Here is an 18,453-nt window from a genome sequence, read left to right on the forward strand (position 1 = left end):
CTTCCTGCCAAGGAACTCTAAGCCCCATTCAAATGGGTATTATTATTTTTCAAAACATCTTGGAAAAGGGAGACCTGCAACCTTGCCCCAAAGCAAACACAGTCAGAGAAGAACTCTGCTGAATAATTCCCTTGCTTATGTTTATTCTACCAGCTATGTTGAGCATATATCGAGCATCTTCCATGTGCTGGGTCTAATCCTTCCGTAAGCTAGTGTCTCCTTGATCTTCTGAGCCCTTCTCTTTGCATACCCTTTCAAAGGAGGTAGGGGGATAGAAAAAAATCACCCCCAAGTCTGCAAAAGACCCACCTTGGTTAATTTCTCCCAGGCCATAGATATATCCCAACTAAGCAGTGACTCCTACCTGCCCCAACCCCTGCCTGCCACACAGCCACTGTGTTGAAGTAGGATTTGTCATTTTGCATCTGGAGGGTTGCCGCAGCCTCTCAGCGGACTCCCCTGGTTCCATACTTGTGCCTTTCTGGTCCAATCCTTTACCCGAAGAAAGCATGCATTGGTCTTAAGTGAAAAAGCAGGTCATGTATCCTGTTTGGTGGAGGGTTGAATTATGCCCCCCAAAAATATATGTCCATATCCTAACCCTCCACTGCCTATGAATGGGATCTTATTTGAAAATAAGGGTCTCTGCAGATATAATTAAGGATCTCAATATGAAACCATTCTGGATTTAGGATGTGCCCTCAATCCAGTCACTAGTGTTCTTCAAAGAAAAAGAAGAGGGAGATCGTACACAGACAGAGGAGAAGCCATGTGAAGACAGAGGCAGAGACAGGAGGGATCCCTGCAAACTCTACCAGCTCCCCCATCTCCACGTTCCTCTTTCCCATCACCCTCCAACCTCCAAATCTCCCTCCCCTTCCCCAAACAAGCTTGCTGTGGCTCCCAGCTAAGGCTATGGGATTTTATCTTAGAGAGATGTGAAGTTCTTGAAGGGTTGTAAATTGAGGAAAGGAGACGTAGTTGGATTTATGCAGTGAAACTAATATAATGGGCTTTAGGGTACTAGACTGCTGAACCTCTGGCCTCTGCACCCAGCCTGTCCCTCTCACTCTGCTTGCTAAGCTACTGGAACCTTCCATCTACCCCTTTAATGAGCTGCATGCCCTTCTGCCACAGGGCCTTTGCATGTTCCAGTTTTCCCCACTCCACCACCATCCAAATCAGTCTTCCCTTGCTTTTTGCCCAGATAGATGGGGCACACAAGAATACCAGGAACCTGATTAGGAGGCTATTACAGCCCCAGAACCTCATATTTTAAGTACTTAGCTCATAGTCTTACAATAAACACTGTCTACATAAAACCTCATATTTTAAGTACTTAGCTCATAGTCTTACAATAAACACTGTCTACATAGTGCTATATTGAATTTAGATTTTACCAAACTCCTCAATGTTTTAGAGCAGGGACTGACAAACATTTTCAGGAAAAGGGTCAGAGAGTATTTATTTGAGCCTCTGTGAATCACATAGTCTCTCTGGATACTTATTTGACTCTGCCTGTGAAATATGAAATGATGATGGACAACACAGGAAAAAAAATGGGTGTGACTGTGTTCCAATAAAACTTTATTTACAGAAACAGGCAATGAGCCAGATTTGGCAAGCAGATCAAAGTTTACGAAGTCCTGTTTTAGACGAAAATACTTGAAACATCTACTGGCGGTCAACTTCGGTTTTGCTTTTTCTCTAATTCTGTCTAGCTACCCAATCAGTACATTGGCAAGCAGTTTCAGGAGGGTATGAATATACATTGGCAGCTCTAATCTGAGTTGAGATCTCTAACAAGAAAGTTTCAAAAGCAAAAACTTGCAAGAAGAAGGTTTTCTCTCCCATTAAAAGTTAATATTTTACATGACTTCCCCTAAAACAAATAGATCATCTTTTGAGCCAGCTAATCCTTAATAAATGAGAATCTTTACCCCAAACTCAACTGAGCATCTCTATTCCCACAGCTATGTCCCCTCACCCAGGCCCTCTTTAAAGATCCATTGATTACTGCCAAGTCTCCATTGGTGGGATTAATTAATTTATGAACTTGTCATTACATTTCATTGATTAAAACATCCCTTCTTAAAGATTTAATTATACCCAAAGATAAAAGATCTGCTAATTATTGTCCTTTATCTAATTGAAGTTTTGTATTACAAATAAAGTTCAAAGGTTTAAGACAGTTGCCCTTTGAAACAGCTGGGCAAAGATGAGAATTTAATTAGAGATGAGACACCATTCTGTCTGATCTATTCCAATGAGAGAAAGAGAGCAAGCTGGACAAGATGGCTGGTCAGAAAAGGAAAACCTAGAAAATCTGTTAACCTTGTTGATCACTTAGTAGTTTTTAGCAAATGGCTCCAGTTATACGCATTGTCAAAACGGTTTGGGTTGCTGGCACAGTTACACATTGTGTGGAGAGCAGGAATTCTGCCAAGCAAAGATATACTAAGTATTTAAATTGTCTTACAAGTCCTGATGTGTGAAAAAGTCTCCAAAGAAGACTTTTTTTGTGTAATTTCATTTCTAAGATATTCTGTAGAGGAAATCAAAGTCATTCAGTAAACAAACCATTGAGAAACAGAGAAGCCTTTCGAAAACTACAAGCACCCTGAAGTCAGACCCTGAAGTCAGAAGGGTCTGGGTTCAAGTCTACATGGAGGATGGGTGGACGACCCTCCTTCCCCTGGAATTGTGTCCCCCTGGCAAAGAATCTTCCGTGGATGAGGGTCTTAGCCTCTTGTGCTGCCCATAAAGGAGTGAGCTTGGAATGTGGGGGCTCATTGGTCCATGTTTGGTGATTAGGTAAAGCCTCTCTATTTAGGTAAAGCCAATCTACTTAATGGAAATAAGCTCATAATGGAATAAGATGATCTATTTATTTAAGGGGTCATGATGTAAAATATTAACTTTTATCGGAAATATGAATAATAATTCCTATCCTTCTGTCTGCACAGCTGACCCCTCTCTTTCCTACTCCCCATATCCCACCCCTTACCCAAATCAATGTGGGGCAGTCAACTGCTCTTCAATCTCTAACTTTCTTTTGTACCTTGCTTGTCCTCTCATAAAATCTCAACTCATGAGAAGGAAAGAAGAAGCCCCACTTCTTCATCAACAAGCCCCGCTGGCCATAAATCTATGACCATATTTTCCAGCCAGCTTTAAAATACTAAAGGCAATATTTTAGTCTTTATCTCTTTGACTCCTATATCTATCTGTCAATTAATTTTGAATTTGTGATAATAGGAAAATATCCTTATCTATTGGCCTGCTAAAATCCCAAATCTTAACAACTGTGTGACTTTGGATATTTCGCCTAATCTCTCTGAGTTCCAAGTTTCCCCAGCAGTTCAAGTGGTAGTGGTAAAACAACTTCCTTCATGGGGTTGTTGGAAGATTTAAAGTGCATTTAAGGTACTTTGTATGCCAGCTGGCACCTAGTAAGAGCTTGATACACAGTAAATACAATAGTGCCTTCCATGAGCTAGAGAGGCAAAAAAAAAAAAAAAAAAAAAAAGAGCAAGGTACAGTCTCTGCCCTCAAGAAGTTCAGTGGGTAATTTCCACTTTCAGAATGTTCTTATACTGATAATTCCATCAAAATCTGTCCTTAAGTGGGAAGCAGGAAGCAAGTGATAATGAACATCAAAACACCTTATGTTTCACATTTGCTTCTTTTTAAACAGAATTCATCTGCACAGAAATGTTCCTCCACCTGTGTCTCCTGAGGCTGAAATGGAATCGAGGCTCTAGGAAGGGAAGACCCCTGTATACACAATGGGGAACCCACTGGGCATCATGTCACTAAAGTAGGTCTTTGGGGAACTACAGAGGGGATGAAGAAGATGAAGAGAAGATCTTAAGACCATTCAAAATGGGTAAAAATAGAGGGAAGAGAGTTGGGTTGGGGGAAGGACATGAACTGCTATCCTCTGAAAAACAAGGGAATTAGGGTTAACAAGAGAAGACTGAGATAGAGGCCATGACTCAGGCAGCACGTTTATGTGCCACGGGGCTGTCACATAGCAGGGGTCAAATATGTGCCGTGTTGTGATAACATACAGCCATTATTGTGATCATGGCTGAGTTTTACTGAGCTCTGTCACATGCTCCACATGCTTTATCTTGTTTATTATTCCCAGCAACAGTCTGAGGCACATTCTTTTATCATACCTATTTTACAGATGTGGAAAACAGAGAGACTAAAAGGTTAGGACTTTTGTCCAGGACTGCAGACTCAGTCTATCAGACTCCAGATCTCATGTTCTAAAGCAGATTCTGGATCATTGCATAGAAAAATATTTTACGATGGTGTATTAGTCTGTTCTCATGCTGCTAATAAAGACATACCCAAGACTGGGTAATTTACAAAGGGAAGAAGTTTAATTGAGTCAGTTCAGCATGGCTGGGGAGGCCTCACAACCATGGTGAAAAGCAAAGGAAGGGCAAAGTCACGTCTTACATGGCAGCAGGCAAGACAGCATGCGCAGAGGAACTACCCCTTTTTTTTTTTTTTTTTTTTTTTTTTTTTTTTTTTGAGACGGAGTGCAGTGGCGCGATCTCGGCTCACTGCAAGCTCCGCCCCCCGGGTTCACGCCATTCTCCTGCCTCAGCCTCCCAAGTAGCTGGGACTACAGGCGCCCGCCACCACGCCTGGCTAGTTTTTTGTATTTTTTTAGTAGAGACGGGGTTTCACAGTGTTAGCCAGGATGGTCTCGATCTCCTGACCTTGTGATACGCCCACCTCGGCCTCCCAAAGTGCTGGGATTACAGGCTTGAGCCACCGCGCCCAGCCAGGAACTACTCTTAATAAAACCATCAGATCTTGTGAGACTCACTCACTATCACAAGAACAGCAGCATGGGGGTGACCACTCCCACGATTCAATTACCTCCCACCTGGTCCCTCCCATGAAGCATTGGGATTATGGGAGCTGCAATTCAAGAGGAAATTTGGGTGGGGACACAGTCAAACCATATCAGATGGGTATTTCACAAGCTCATCAGTGGCTTTCAGACACAGAAGATTCCTAGCCACTGTCACATAGTGGCTGGACCACCCAAGGGTGAGGTCGTTATAAATGACACAAAATGAAACTAGATCAAAATTTTGCAAAACTTCAACCATGTTTCCTTCCCACTCCAAGAGTCTATGTCTCTGGAAGCCTTCCTCATTTCTACCCCAGTAGACCTCAGAGGCTCACTATTAGAGGTACAGCTCAGGGAATATAATCCCCAAATGTCCTGCTGTCCTGAGCAAAAGAAAATATTAGAGCATCATGTCAATTGTTCGACAATGAAGACTGAATACACTAATACAGTGAATACTATTCAGCTATCAAAAATAATGTGCAGATACATAAAAAGGTGTCTTCAACATTAAGAAGGAAAAGTCTGATACAAAATGAAATGTAGTATATGTTTATATTATATATACACACACACACACACACACACATGCCCAATGAGAGAAGATAAAAGAGGGAAGGAAGAAAGAAGGAGGGAGAGAAAGAACCTATATCAAGTTACAATAGTGATTTATCTATATATACTACAAATTTGAGGGGGATTTTGTTTATATTTTCTTTATTTTTATCATGAAAGTTTCTGGTTTTCTATCATTACCATGTATTTATGTACTAAGAAGAAAAAAATATATAGTTCAAACTAGGCAATTTCTTATTCAAGAACACAAAACAAGTTAGATTTGGAGTCCATTTTCCATCATTTGATCACTTAGCAGCCACATCTTACACCTGCTTCAGGATTGACTTACTCTTCCCACCTTACAACCAAGCTGTGGACACATTTGCTTCCATGGTAATCAGTGTCCAGGACCCCCTCGGGCTGCCAACCTGAGAATTACCAGCTCCTGTCCCTTTCCTTGGGCTGCCAGAGTCAGCCCCATGCTGGCCTCTTAGAGGTTTACCTGTCGCCTCCCTAAGGCTTTCTGTCCCCAGCATCTCAGTTGGGAACCCCCATCCACCAGGGCAGGTGCTCCAATCCCCACTCTCCAAAAATGGAGTGGTCTGTGTTCAGATACGCTCTCTGCAGGTCCAGTCTTCCTGATGTCAGATCCTTTCCCTAAACTCCTTCAGTCTCCATGCCTGAGTCTCCTGAGAAGCCTGCAAAACTTGACAATCTTTCTGTTGCATCCAACCCAAATCTTTTGCTGTTATGCTCCCTGGTGCTAGCCTAAAGCCCTTGCCTTCTCTATGTTTTTGTTGTTGACTTGTTTTTGGTTTTCATTTCCTTGTCAATTTTGGTTTTGTACTAACTCTCAACACACTTGTACCCCACCTAGAAGAGGTGGGGAGCTTTCCTTCATTTACCTACAATGGGATGTCTGAAAGGAAAAAATATAATTAAATGATGGATCGAGAGAAGCCAATGGCTCCATGCAACATTGAGGATTAAGGACAACATTGTGGGAAGAGAAAGAGACAAAGCGTCATCCCAAGGCATCACAGAGCTGGCCATGCAGGCTGACTCTGTGAGTTAGCACCAGTTGCCTGGGTTGGTGCTCAGAGTGGGAATGTGGTTCATGCTGTTTTGGCATTGTATGTTCCTTCCCTCCCTGTGCTGCTCTGCTGGGACACCAGGGCAGGGGATGTCTCTCAAAATGTTCTGATCAAAGAGGATCCCAGGACCTGATTATGAAAGGCTGTGGATGCACAGGAGGAGGCCAGCCTGTGGCTTTGTTCACAAAGCACTCCTTCCTTCACACCACATGGCGAGACCTCAGATGCATCCCCACACTTTCCAGGCAGAAGTCCTTTTGAGCAGAACAGGACCTTTCCCTCACCCCTTGTCAATAGCTAAAGACAACCTGGGAGAGCAGTGGCTGGAGAGCTCTTTGTCCTGCCCTATAGGATGTGCTTCTAGAACCTTCTTGACCTCAAACAGAGATCAGTGCCCATATGATCTCTATCAGCAGCCTACAAATTCCGAAAGCATAACAGACATGCCCTGGGCAATGTCACATCTCAAAACTGTCAAGTGTTGAATCTATTTTCTTAACCCACTAAGAAAACAACTTGATATTTGTTATGAGCTTAAGAAACAACCTTATTAATGACATCAAGCTATTGAGCAGTATTAACTGACTGTCAATTTACATTATGTAACAGAACGGGAAGCTCAATTTCCTTGTGTCACATTTATAATGATTAAATTATCAACAGATGTAAAGTCGTTCTGAGCCATAACAAGGTCCTATAAGGTGCTAATTAACTTCGCACTTTTCTAAAAAAAGAAATTCTGCCACGTTTTGATAGGAAATGTTGCCACTTGGGTATACTTACTGGTCCTCAGTAGCACACTTAGGACATATTTTGAAGAGCTTCCTTTTTACCTTGTTGCTAGTTCCTGGAGGAATAATAATATCATAAACATACCAGTTCTCCCATTTGAGTCTAAAATCCATACTGCAGCAACCCTATTGATTCTAAAATAGAAGGAATCACCTTCTGTCAATGATACAGTGATTACTAACATTGGCGACAGGGTCAAAAGTTGCAGCTCAGGCTGGGTGCGGTGGCTCACACCTGTAGTCCCAGCACTCTGTGAGGCCAAGGCAAGAGGATTGCTTGAGCCCAGGAGTTCAAGGCCAGCCTGGGCAACATAGTGAGACCCCCATCTCTATAAAAAATAAATAAAATTAGCCAGGTGTGATAGTGCTTGCCTGTGGTCCCAGCAACTCAGGAGGCTGAGACAGGAGGATTGCTTGAGTCAGGAATGTCAAGGCTTCAGTGAGCTGTGATCATGCCACTGCACCTCAGCCTGAGCAACAGAGCAAGACCCCATTTAAAAAAATAATTGCAGCTCAAGGGAACCCAGCAAGTATGTCTATAAGTCTCCAGAAATGTTCAGCTCCCTGTAACCTTTGCTGGGGGCAGAGGGGTGCAAACCACATCCCCCATGCACAGGCTTGGAAATACTACATGGTCCCTCCATAGACTTCTTTTCTTTTCATGATTTAGAATTTTCCAGATTCTTCTAATCTGCAGATGGGGTGAAGATCAAGATCATACATTGTTCAAGGCTTTTGGGTCATTATTTTATCAGTCCAAAGAGTCTCAGTAATGAACCTCAACTCCTACATACTTTTTTGTCTTTTTCCTCCATTCAAAATGGTTCACATATTACAAAATTCCTTTTAACCTTTAGTTGTGATACTTGCATTGTGGGTATATATTTATAGGATGCCTTTATCATTTAGAAATGTACATATTAAAATAGTCATAGATGAAATGACGAGATGTTTCAGCTTTGTCCCCAAATAATTTAATGGTGAGGAAGAAGTAGAAGATCTAAATGAAATAAGATTGCTTACAAATCGGTCATTGTTGAGGCTGGGTGCTGGGTACGTAAGACTTCATTATATTATCTCTATTTTGTATGTTTGAATTTTTCCATAATGAAAAGCTATAATAAATTTCTCAAAACAAAAAAAAATGGATCATATTAGGAATTGGTTTGTGACACTTTGGATAAAGACTAAGAAAATACATTTCAATTGTTTTTTTTTTTTCTTTTTTGTAGTTAAGGCTGTTCCAACATGAATCTTAGAAAAGAATACATGACCCAGCTTCAGACAGTGTTAACTCACTTCAACAAAGTAATACAAGATTTTATCTCAGGCCACGACCGACCTGAGAGATTCTAAAATATCTATATGATATCTACAGCTTGTGGACATCATGTGTACAGAAAAACTGGTAATAAAAGAGGTCTGTGTACTGAATTGAACAGAGAGGACACACCGGTATGGAAAACAGTAGTTTCATCTGCAGAAGGAAGCACAATTTCAAACAATGTGGGGAATAGGTGGACTCAGGGTAATAACTTGGCACTGGGTCATTGTATTAGTTCGTTTTCACATTGCTTTATAGAACTACCTAAGATTGGGTAATTTATAAAGAAAATAGGTTTAATTGACTTACAGTTTCACATGACTGAGGGGGCCTCAGGAAACTTACAATCATGGCAGAAGGCAAAGGAAGAACAAGGCACATCTTACATGGTGGCAGGAGAGAGAGAAAAAAAATGGGGAACTGCCACACACTTTTAAACCATCAGATCTCATGAGAACTCACTCACTCTCATGAGAACAGCATGGGGTAAACCACCCCCATGTGTCCAATTACCTCTCACCAGGTCCCTCCCCAAACACGTGGGGATTACAATTCAACCTGAGATTTGGGTGGGGACATAGAGCCAAACCATATCAATCATCACGTTATTTCAGCTTGCAAAGATGAGAGCACAGGAAGACCACAACTTTATGATGAGGTGGGTGGGTGCTGTGAAAAATGATTATGCAAAATGGAGCCATTTTGGTCACTCCTAAAATAGAGTCTAGGAGCCATAGGGAAAAACACTCAGGTCACAAACACCTACTCCAGGAATTATCTCGCCCGCCCAATCCAAAACCACAACAGCCAGCTACAACTTCATGATTTTAAGTTTTACCTAGTAACTGCTACCACTCACCAGTCAGAACCCGCCAGCTCCTGTAAGTACCAATGAATTTCCTTTCAAAATAATTTACATAACCTTCTTCCTTTCCTCCAATACAACCCTGGCCTTTCCCTTTGTTCTTCAGACACATCTAGGGGCTGTCCTGGTTTATGTATCTCAAATTGCAATTCTACTTCTCATATATTATTCCAAAATAAATCCTTTGCTTGGAGATCCATCTCTATTTTTTATGTTGACAGTACTAATGTTCTAATCTTGTAGATGAAGAGAATGAGATTCAGAAAGGTAAAAGACTATCCCAAACCCATGAGGTTATTAAGAAACAGAGCAGGTATTCAAATTCAAGTTGGGTTTGCTCCAAAGCTCAAAGCCTTTCTACATCATGACTCCCAGAGCTTCCAGTTCTAAGGATGAAAGAGGATATGAACAGTCTTTCCAGGCATCTTGAAATACAGGGACAGAAATCACTTTTCATGAATCACCTTAAAATGAGCACAACTCTAAGCATACATAGAAATAGGGGTAGGCGTGGTGAATTACATATTTAAAAACTATTCTTATATTCAAATATGACTGGGAGTATTTAGCAGGCAAAAACAGTTGGCCTCCTTTTGGACTAAGATTTGAGGAGGAAAAAAGGACCTTTCTAGTAGATGAGGTTGTAACATACAGCACTTAGTGAAATAAATTCCTTCAATGTTAATTGCTGACACATCTTTTTTTTTTTTTTTTTTTTTTTTTTTTTTTTTTTTTTTTTTTGAGATGGAGTCTCGCTCTGTCGCCCAGGCTGGAGTGCAGTGGCCGGATCTCAGCTCACTGCAAGCTCCGCCTCCCGGGTTTACACCATTCTCCTGCCTCAGCCTCCCAAGTAGCTGGGACTACAGGCGCCCGCCACCTCGCCCGGCTAGTTTTTTGTATTTTTTAGTAGAGACGGGGTTTCACCCGGTTAGCCAGGATGGTCTCGATCTCCTGACCTCGTGATCCGCCCGACTCGGCCTCCCAAAGTGCTGAGATTACAGGCTTGAGCCACCGCGCCCGGCCGCTGACACATCTTAAAGAAAGAGCGAGAACTGGAAAGTCACAGCAGACCTGCATGGTCTCTTGGGTCAAGATCATTTCTTATTGTAAAATTAGATGCCTGAGACACTCTGCCCCCCAAGTGAAATGGGTATCTGCAATGGAAAGACATTTCTAGAAGTCACTTAGTGAGCAAAGACAGAAAAAAAAAAAGAAAAAAAAAAACACAGTTTTCCCCAGAAAACCAAGGAATTTAGTATTCCTATGGGAAATGGGCCAGTAGATAATATGTGAAGTGCTTTGTACCATATCCCCCTTTTGGAAAGAAACAAAGGTATATTAAAGGCTCTGATAAGTCCTGCATTATGGAGATCTATTGAATGTAAAATTTCCCACAAACATATTTGTATTTCATCACAAAGCCATTTTTGCATATTAGTTATTAACATCTCAAGAAACTACAATGCCTGGAGACACCTTTCATAAAGGGCTGAAGTATATTGATGGGATTCCTAGGGAGTTATAAGCAGAATCTGATCTGCAATCAAAAGATAAGACATGGGGATTAAACTCCCCAAGCTCCACACATTGCATCCAAGTACACCTGGAACCCAACTTAAGTTGTAATTCAAGTTAATTTCATAAAGAGCCAACAGGTAGTACCAAGGGTGTTGGGTAAACTTAAGCATGTATTCAGAAGAGAATACATTCTGGGGCTTGATTCCATTGCAGTATTCAGAAGCAACTATTTGGAGAAAATAGAAGTGGAAATGAGCATTAAAGGGTGGGTAAATCTACTCAGTAGGAGAGAAGAGGAAAAAAGGATTCACTTGAAGGAAGGAGAATTATGTATTCAAATTGCTTATGCTTTAGTCATCACTGATCAACCAGGTAAATGAGTCATTTTAATTTCAGGTGCATTAAATTTAGTATCAGTATTGGTTAAAAAATCGATTAGTATTTGAGGGTTTTTTTGTTTGTTTTGTTTTGTTTTGTTTTTGTAAAATGGCAGGGATCCACTGAAAATAGTTCCATTATTCATAAGCAATTAGACAGAAAAACTTATCAGCCAATCTGAACAAATAAGAGCATAGAGTAAACATGATTGATTTCCTAACTTCTGTGAGTGTACCCCAATAGATTACACTGAAATTCTTGTTAAAGGTAGTATTTCTGTTGCTGCTCCTGTGACTACCACACTTAGAACTTCATAGAAGCAGAAAGCAACTGAATCTACATAATGAGCTAGTGTTTTCCCAATTCATTATTGCTTCACAGATTTCACTTAGAAAGACACAGGCTTGTGAGTACTGTTTACAAATGAATGATGGCCACTCTATAGTTGCACAGTCATCCCTCAGTATCCATAGGGGATTGGTTCCAGGACCCTGCCATGGACACCAGAATCCACAGATGCTCAAGTCTCTGATATAAAATAGCATGGTATTATGCAGCCATAAAAAAGGATGAGTTCATGTCCTTTACACGGAGATGGATGGAGCTGGAAACCATCATTCTCAACAAACTAACACAAGAACAGAAAACCAAACACTGCACGTTCTCACTCACAAGTGGGAGTTGAATAATGAGAATACATGGACACAGGAAGGGGAACATCACACACCGGGGCCTGTCGGGGGGTGGGGGACTAGAGGCGGGGGAGCATTAGGAGAAATACCAATGTAGATGATGGGTTGATGGGTGCAGCAAACCACCATGGCATGTGTATACCTATGTAATAAACCTGCACGTTCTGCACATGTACCCCAGAATTTAAAGCATAATTTAAAAAGCATAGATTTGCATATAACCTGTGCACATTCTCCTGTATACTTTAAGTCATCTCTAGATTACTTATACCCAATGCAGTGTCAATGCTATGTAAATAGTTGCTATACTGTATTGTTTGGGGACAATGACAAGGACAAAAATTCCACAAGTATTCAGTACCTACACAACCATCCTTTTTCCCCCCAATATTTTGATCCTCAGTTGTTTGAATCCACAGATGTAGAACCCATAGCTATAGAGAGTCAAGAGTATTTTTCTAAGTGAGAAGCCCGAGCCAATGGAAATGCCCATTGTATAGTTATTTTATATAAATATTTTCCTTAGAGTATTTCTCCCTAAGCTGTTTATATGTTCCTTCTGCCTGAAAAGTCTTACTCACCTCAGTTCCATCCCTGTTTCACCTGAGAATTTCCTATTCATCCTTCAAGATGCAGCTGAAGTGCTATCTACTCCAGAAATCTTTCTGTACTTGCAGACGATGGAAATCTACCTCAAAATACCTTAAGCAAAAAATGGAGGAAATGTATAGGGAGAGGAGGGCATGAATTGCCATTCACTGGATCATGTAACAAGAAGTACCAGGAGTAATGTCCAGCAGCAGACATGCTTGGATCCAGAAACTTGAATGCTATTATTGGGATGTTGTCTTTCCCTCCTTCTCCTAGGTCTGCTTTCCTCTGTTCTTTGGTTTCATTCTTAGGCAGATTCAAGGCAGTGTTCTCACTGTAACAGAAGAGCAACACTAGTCTGTTACACTATTACACCACCACGCTATTAAAATCCATCCTAAAATATAAGAGTATATTTTTTTATTTTGACATAAATCTTTGCAACAAAACTTTAATGACCTTAGATTGATGTGGTGGAGTGTCTCTCCATCTTTTCTAGTATATGTTCCATTCATAGGCAGACTTTCTCCAAATGATAAGAAAGATGGCCAGTGGCCACCCCAAATTTACACTCCATCCCATTAGCAACCCTGGCTAAATGAGTCTCTGCCAATGGCTATGTCATAAAATTCCCAAGGACACACTTATTGGTGTGGGTCACAAGCCTACTGTTGTTCCCAGGGTTTTCTGAGTCAGCCCCACTCAGAACATGCAGGATTTATTCACAAGAAAGAGATTCATTATCAGCAGAGAAAAGAAAGGGGTGCTGGAGAGACAGAAACAACAGTTGTCCTTGAACCCTGCCCAGAGCCTCCTAGTCTGAATGAAGATCCTCTTTCCCAAGCTCTCACATAATCCTGGAAAAACGTCTGTTGGTGCAGTTAAGCCTCTCTTGGTGCATTATTATCACCTGTGTGCATGCAGCATTCGACAGTTGCACAGTAAATATTCATGGATAAGGGCATGAAGAAATGAGAATACCATTTCATTAAGCTCCAAGCAGAGGTATCAGTGACCACAGTCAATCAGAGTGGCTGTCATGTTAGAAAAGGAATGTGGGTTTGAAAAAGATGGAGAGAGGGTGATGTCTGCTGGACGTGTGAGTGTGAGAGTGAGGGAGAAGCCTCACACTGATGGGAACATTGTCTTCTACATAGAAATAGCAACTTGGCAGCCACTTGCCTTATCTTTTCCAAGTCACATTTTAAATACACTTTCCTATTGCCCCGTACCTGAACTTGTCCATATCAGGCCACAGATACAAATTTGAAGTTTAGAAAATACCAATCCCAGAGCTCTAAACCCCTCAGCTTCATCAACAGAAAATGGACTCTTACTTCATTCTATGCAACCTTCTTGGGGTTCTCTCATCAGTTCCTTGGATGGAGTGGGTAAGACCTTCAATTTCCTTCAATAGAATTGTCCATTTTACATGTGAGGACGCTGACTCAGGAAGTTCAATTTGGCCATAGCAACACAGCTGCTTTCTTTCTGAAGCCTGTTCTTGGTTGTCACCATAAGTCACCATAATCCCTACAATCAAAGATTATTCACATAAAAAAGTGGGGTGGGGCTGTGCAGAAACGTGATAAGGAAACACACATTTGACTGATGTATGTTGAGTTCTATAGATGTAGAAAGGCCCTGGATTCCATGATTTCTGGATTTTACTTATCTGTTTATTTTAAATGTACATAGAATAATAAAATTTAACTGGAAAGTAAATTTCAAGACGGCGAGGGAATCACTGTTGCCCATTTTTTTTGACACAAACCTCTAGAGCCTAGAACAGTACCTGGCACACAGTAGGCCCTCAAAAAAAATAAAACCTATTGATTAAATATTTGTTGAATACTATTCTAAGAACTTTACAGTATTTAATGTGTTTAGTCCTCACAACTATCTTATAAGGTAAATCTCAGTATCCTAATTTTTTAGAGGAAGAAACTGAGACAGAGAATTTAAGTAATCTGGCTGAGGTCACATGGATTCTAAGTCATGGAGATGAGATTCAAAACCAAGCAGTCTGGTTCCAGAGCTTGCCCTCATAACCAGGTAGGAACCATACAGGACAGTTGTACTAGTTACCAATTGCTGTGTAACAAAGCACCCCAGCAGGTCCCAGCTTAAACTATCATTTTATTTTGCTCAGTTTTGTTGGCTAGGAATTCAAAAACAGCATAGCCAGGCAGTTTGTCTCTAATCCTCTGGACTTAGGTAGGGCAAGTGGGATGTCTCCATCTACTCCATTTCCATCTACTTCCAAGATGATTTCTTCCCAGGCACATCTGGTGCCTTGGTGGGAATGACTGGAAAGCTGGTCATAGCCAAACCCCTCTGTCTCCACATACTCTTGAGCCTGTCAATGTGAAGGCTTAAAGTTCCTGGAACAAGTATTTTGAAAGACAGGAAGTGGAGGTTACCTAAGCCTGGGCCTGGAAACTGGCACAGTGTCACCTCTACCTTATTTTGTTGGTCAAAGAAGCCATGGGGCCTGTCAATTGAACCCCACCTCTCAATGGGAAATGTGTCAAAGAATCTGCAACCATTTTTAATCTACCAAAACAGAAGTCCAACCCAGTTTGGAGATAGTGCCTACCTACTTCACATAATTTTATGGATACCTCCTAGTTCACAATCACAGTTCTAAAAGAATGCTCTTCCACAATGAAGTATCAATGGCATTTCCATGTTAGGAGACCCTTTTGTCATTACGACAAGGCTTCACTATTACAGAACTTAAGCATTTCCTTATCTTCACACAAATCCTTGCAACCAAACTTTAATTATTTTGACTGGGGGGAGGGGGTCTCTTCAGTCATTTTAATGTGTGTTTTATGTTTCCAGATGCTCAATCCTAGTTTTAGGAGGAAATGTTTCTCATTATCATAAAATTTACATGCTCATACATTTCATTGAAAGACTTATTCTTTCTAGGTGATAATAAACAATTCAGTAATTTGGAGGAAAAACATCACAGAAATAAATGTGAAATGGTCATACAGAAATCTCCAGGAGAGGAGAAAGAGGTAGGGTGGTTAATAAAAAGAGCAAAAAGAGCAAGATTCAGTTCTGCTCCTAAAATTCATCCCACATCTTGAAAAGCTTGCTCTGTCTCTGGGAACCTAAGTTTCACCACATGTAAACTGAAAGGCTTTTACAGATAGGATCCTCAACTGTGGCTCAAACCTCTCATCTTGCTTCTAGTCCTAATTCCACCAATAACAGTAGGCCTAAACAAAAGTTACTATAAACCTAAACAAAGGTACTCATCTTGAATCTGATAATAATGGTGGTGATTCTGCAAAGAGAGCTAGTGTTCACCAAATAGTCTATGTACAGTCCCATGTTTTCCAAATGGACCTGCAGTTAGGATAGGGTCATGTGATCAGTTCTGACCAGTAGGCTCTGAGCAGAAGGAATGGTGTCACCTCCAGGCCAAAGCAGATGAGAAACCAGGTCTACCTAAATTTAAAACCTAATTTTGTTTTGTTTTGTTTTTTGTTTTTTTGTTTTTTTTTAATTGAGACATCGAGTCTCACTCTGTTACCCAGGCTGGGGTGCAATGTTGCAATCTCAGCTCACTGCAACCTCTGCCTCCCGGGTTCAAGCGATTCTCCTGCCTCAGCCTCCCAAGTAGCTGGGATTACAGGCATCTGCCACCATGCCCAGCTAATTTTTGTCTTTTTTTTTTTAGTAGAGATGGGGTTTCACCATGTTGGTCAGGCTGGTCTCAAACTCTTGACCTCAGGTGATCCACCTGCCTCAGCCTCCCAAAGTGCTGGGATTACAGGCATGAGCCACTGAGCCCAGCCTAAAGCCCAAATTTTTAACCTGTTCGCAATATGATTTCCTTCATTTCCCTTTCTGTACAATTAGGAGTGTGTTCCAATTAATCTATAAGGCCCTATCAAGATCTAAATTTTTTTTACTATCATAGCTTTTGTGAACACAATAGTGGAATTCAGAAATTGGTGTTCAATGCTCCACAGATCTACATTGACAATAAGAATAAGAATAATTTTATTTGTATTGATTAAAAAGAAATTACATCGTCTTCTGGTTGTGTCCATGTTCATTGTGTTTGGGATTTTTTTTGTAATTTTGATTGTTTTTTGATTCTTATTAAGTAATCTCAGGTTCCATAGATTCCAAGAATATGGGTTTGAATTGAAGGACTCAGGTAGAAACAATTCAGATTTGTGTCAGCTTTGATCAAAGCTCACTCTTCTTTACAGACACAGATTCAAGCCTGAAATTCATCTGAATGATGTGGCAGTGTCCCAAGTCTTGGTCACTACTGAAGTATCCAGGTTTGTTTTCCTAGTATTTGTTGTTTGTTAACATTCAACTTCTTTTAATTTTAGTAAGTACATGTGTCACTCTCTTGAAAATTCTGAGTTTTGACCATTCAATCTCAAAAAAGGAAAACTCCAGTGAGGCTTGGAACTCCTAAACACCAGGATGGAAATGAGAACAGGAAGGAGGAAAATGGGGTTAACTGAGTTCTGCCTGCGAGGGAGTCAGCTTCCCTCCCTGCATGTTCAGAATGTCCTAAAAGCAGGTGTTTGCCTGCAATAAAGCCACAAGAAAAAAAAAAAAAAAGAGCAACATAGAGTCTTCTTACACAGAAATTGAATAAATGAAGAAAGTCGGGGCAGCTAGGGTGAGTGTAAATGTGGACATCCCTGAGGAAAGCACTCTGCATGCTGGCAGTAGGGGACCCAAAGCAAAATGTCCAGATTCCAGCCCATTGTACCTACAGAGAAACTCATTTGTCAACCATCCCTAAGCTTCCTATTGCCTTGTTCTTACATAGGAATGAGTGACAATCAACAGGCATTTGAGAAATGGCTGCAGCTTGCCCGAGAAAGATCAAGATAAGCAAGAAATGTGCTAACAGAGAAAACCAGAGATAGTACCCCCCAAAAAAGGGGGAAAAAACTAAACACTATTTTAAAGACGTTGGGAAAGTATTTATATCCATAAAATAAGAATGGGATGTTACGTCAAAGGAATAACCCAAGACTATCAAAAGACAAAGTAGAAGAAATCCCTCAGAAGTCAGAACAAAATGAGGGAAAATCTACTAGGGAAGCATCTATGCTTATAAACAAAGAGGGAAAGATCCAGACGAATAACATACCAGATACTGCTGCCTCTGGGAAGGGGGATTAAATGGACTAAGTGTAACTCATTTTTTACATTACACATTTCTGTATTATTTTTAAGTATTTATTCATGTGTGATTAAAATATAGTTCCTGCTTTCATCTTACTCTCATCAAATAATTTTTAAGAGACTGTCCTCATATGGACCTCCCAACAAAGTATAGAATATGGTGACCCTCTGAGAAGGTACTCCTATTCCTGTTTCTCTGCTGATTTTTTTGAGGATTCCACTAGACTGAATGAATGCTTCAGACTAGAGTTTTGCAAAAAGAAGTTTTGCCCATGCACTTACTGTGAATATATGAAATATATATTTGGTCTCTGCCCCTGGTTCCTGGCACAGAGCTACTAAAGCCCTGTAATTTCCTGAGCAATCAGGGTGCTAGGAGAATCTTTTGTTCGATATTTGGTCTTTGATCTGGTTTCTAACACAGACCTCCTAAATCCCTTGGAAATTCCTGGGTGATAGGTGAGTCTTTTGTTCTAATGAGGTGACTATTGGTGAGTGTCTAGGTGGAGGCTGGTCACCAGAAAGACCAACCCATGATTAGAGACTCAGAGCTTCCAGTTCCATCCTCCATCCTCCTGGAGG

The 18,453-nt window shown here is 40.9% G+C and overlaps 1 long non-coding RNA gene across 3 annotated transcripts in view; it reads right to left on the minus strand.

Moving 5' to 3' along the window:
- Positions 1-4,582: 4,582 nt before the first annotated feature.
- LOC126943999 (uncharacterized) overlaps positions 4,583-18,453 on the minus strand; it is a 56,083-nt gene continuing 42,212 nt past the window's right edge. For all 3 annotated transcript variants that reach the window (XR_007721930.1, XR_007721929.1, XR_007721928.1), the window contains 2 exons: positions 14,028-14,223; positions 4,583-13,024 (listed from right to left, as the gene is read on the minus strand). This is a non-coding gene — a long non-coding RNA (uncharacterized LOC126943999). The remainder of the gene's footprint in view (positions 13,025-14,027; positions 14,224-18,453) is intronic.

This window comes from Macaca thibetana, chromosome 20 (genome assembly GCF_024542745.1).
Source record: "Macaca thibetana thibetana isolate TM-01 chromosome 20, ASM2454274v1, whole genome shotgun sequence".
Taxonomy (NCBI): Eukaryota; Metazoa; Chordata; class Mammalia; order Primates; family Cercopithecidae; genus Macaca; species Macaca thibetana.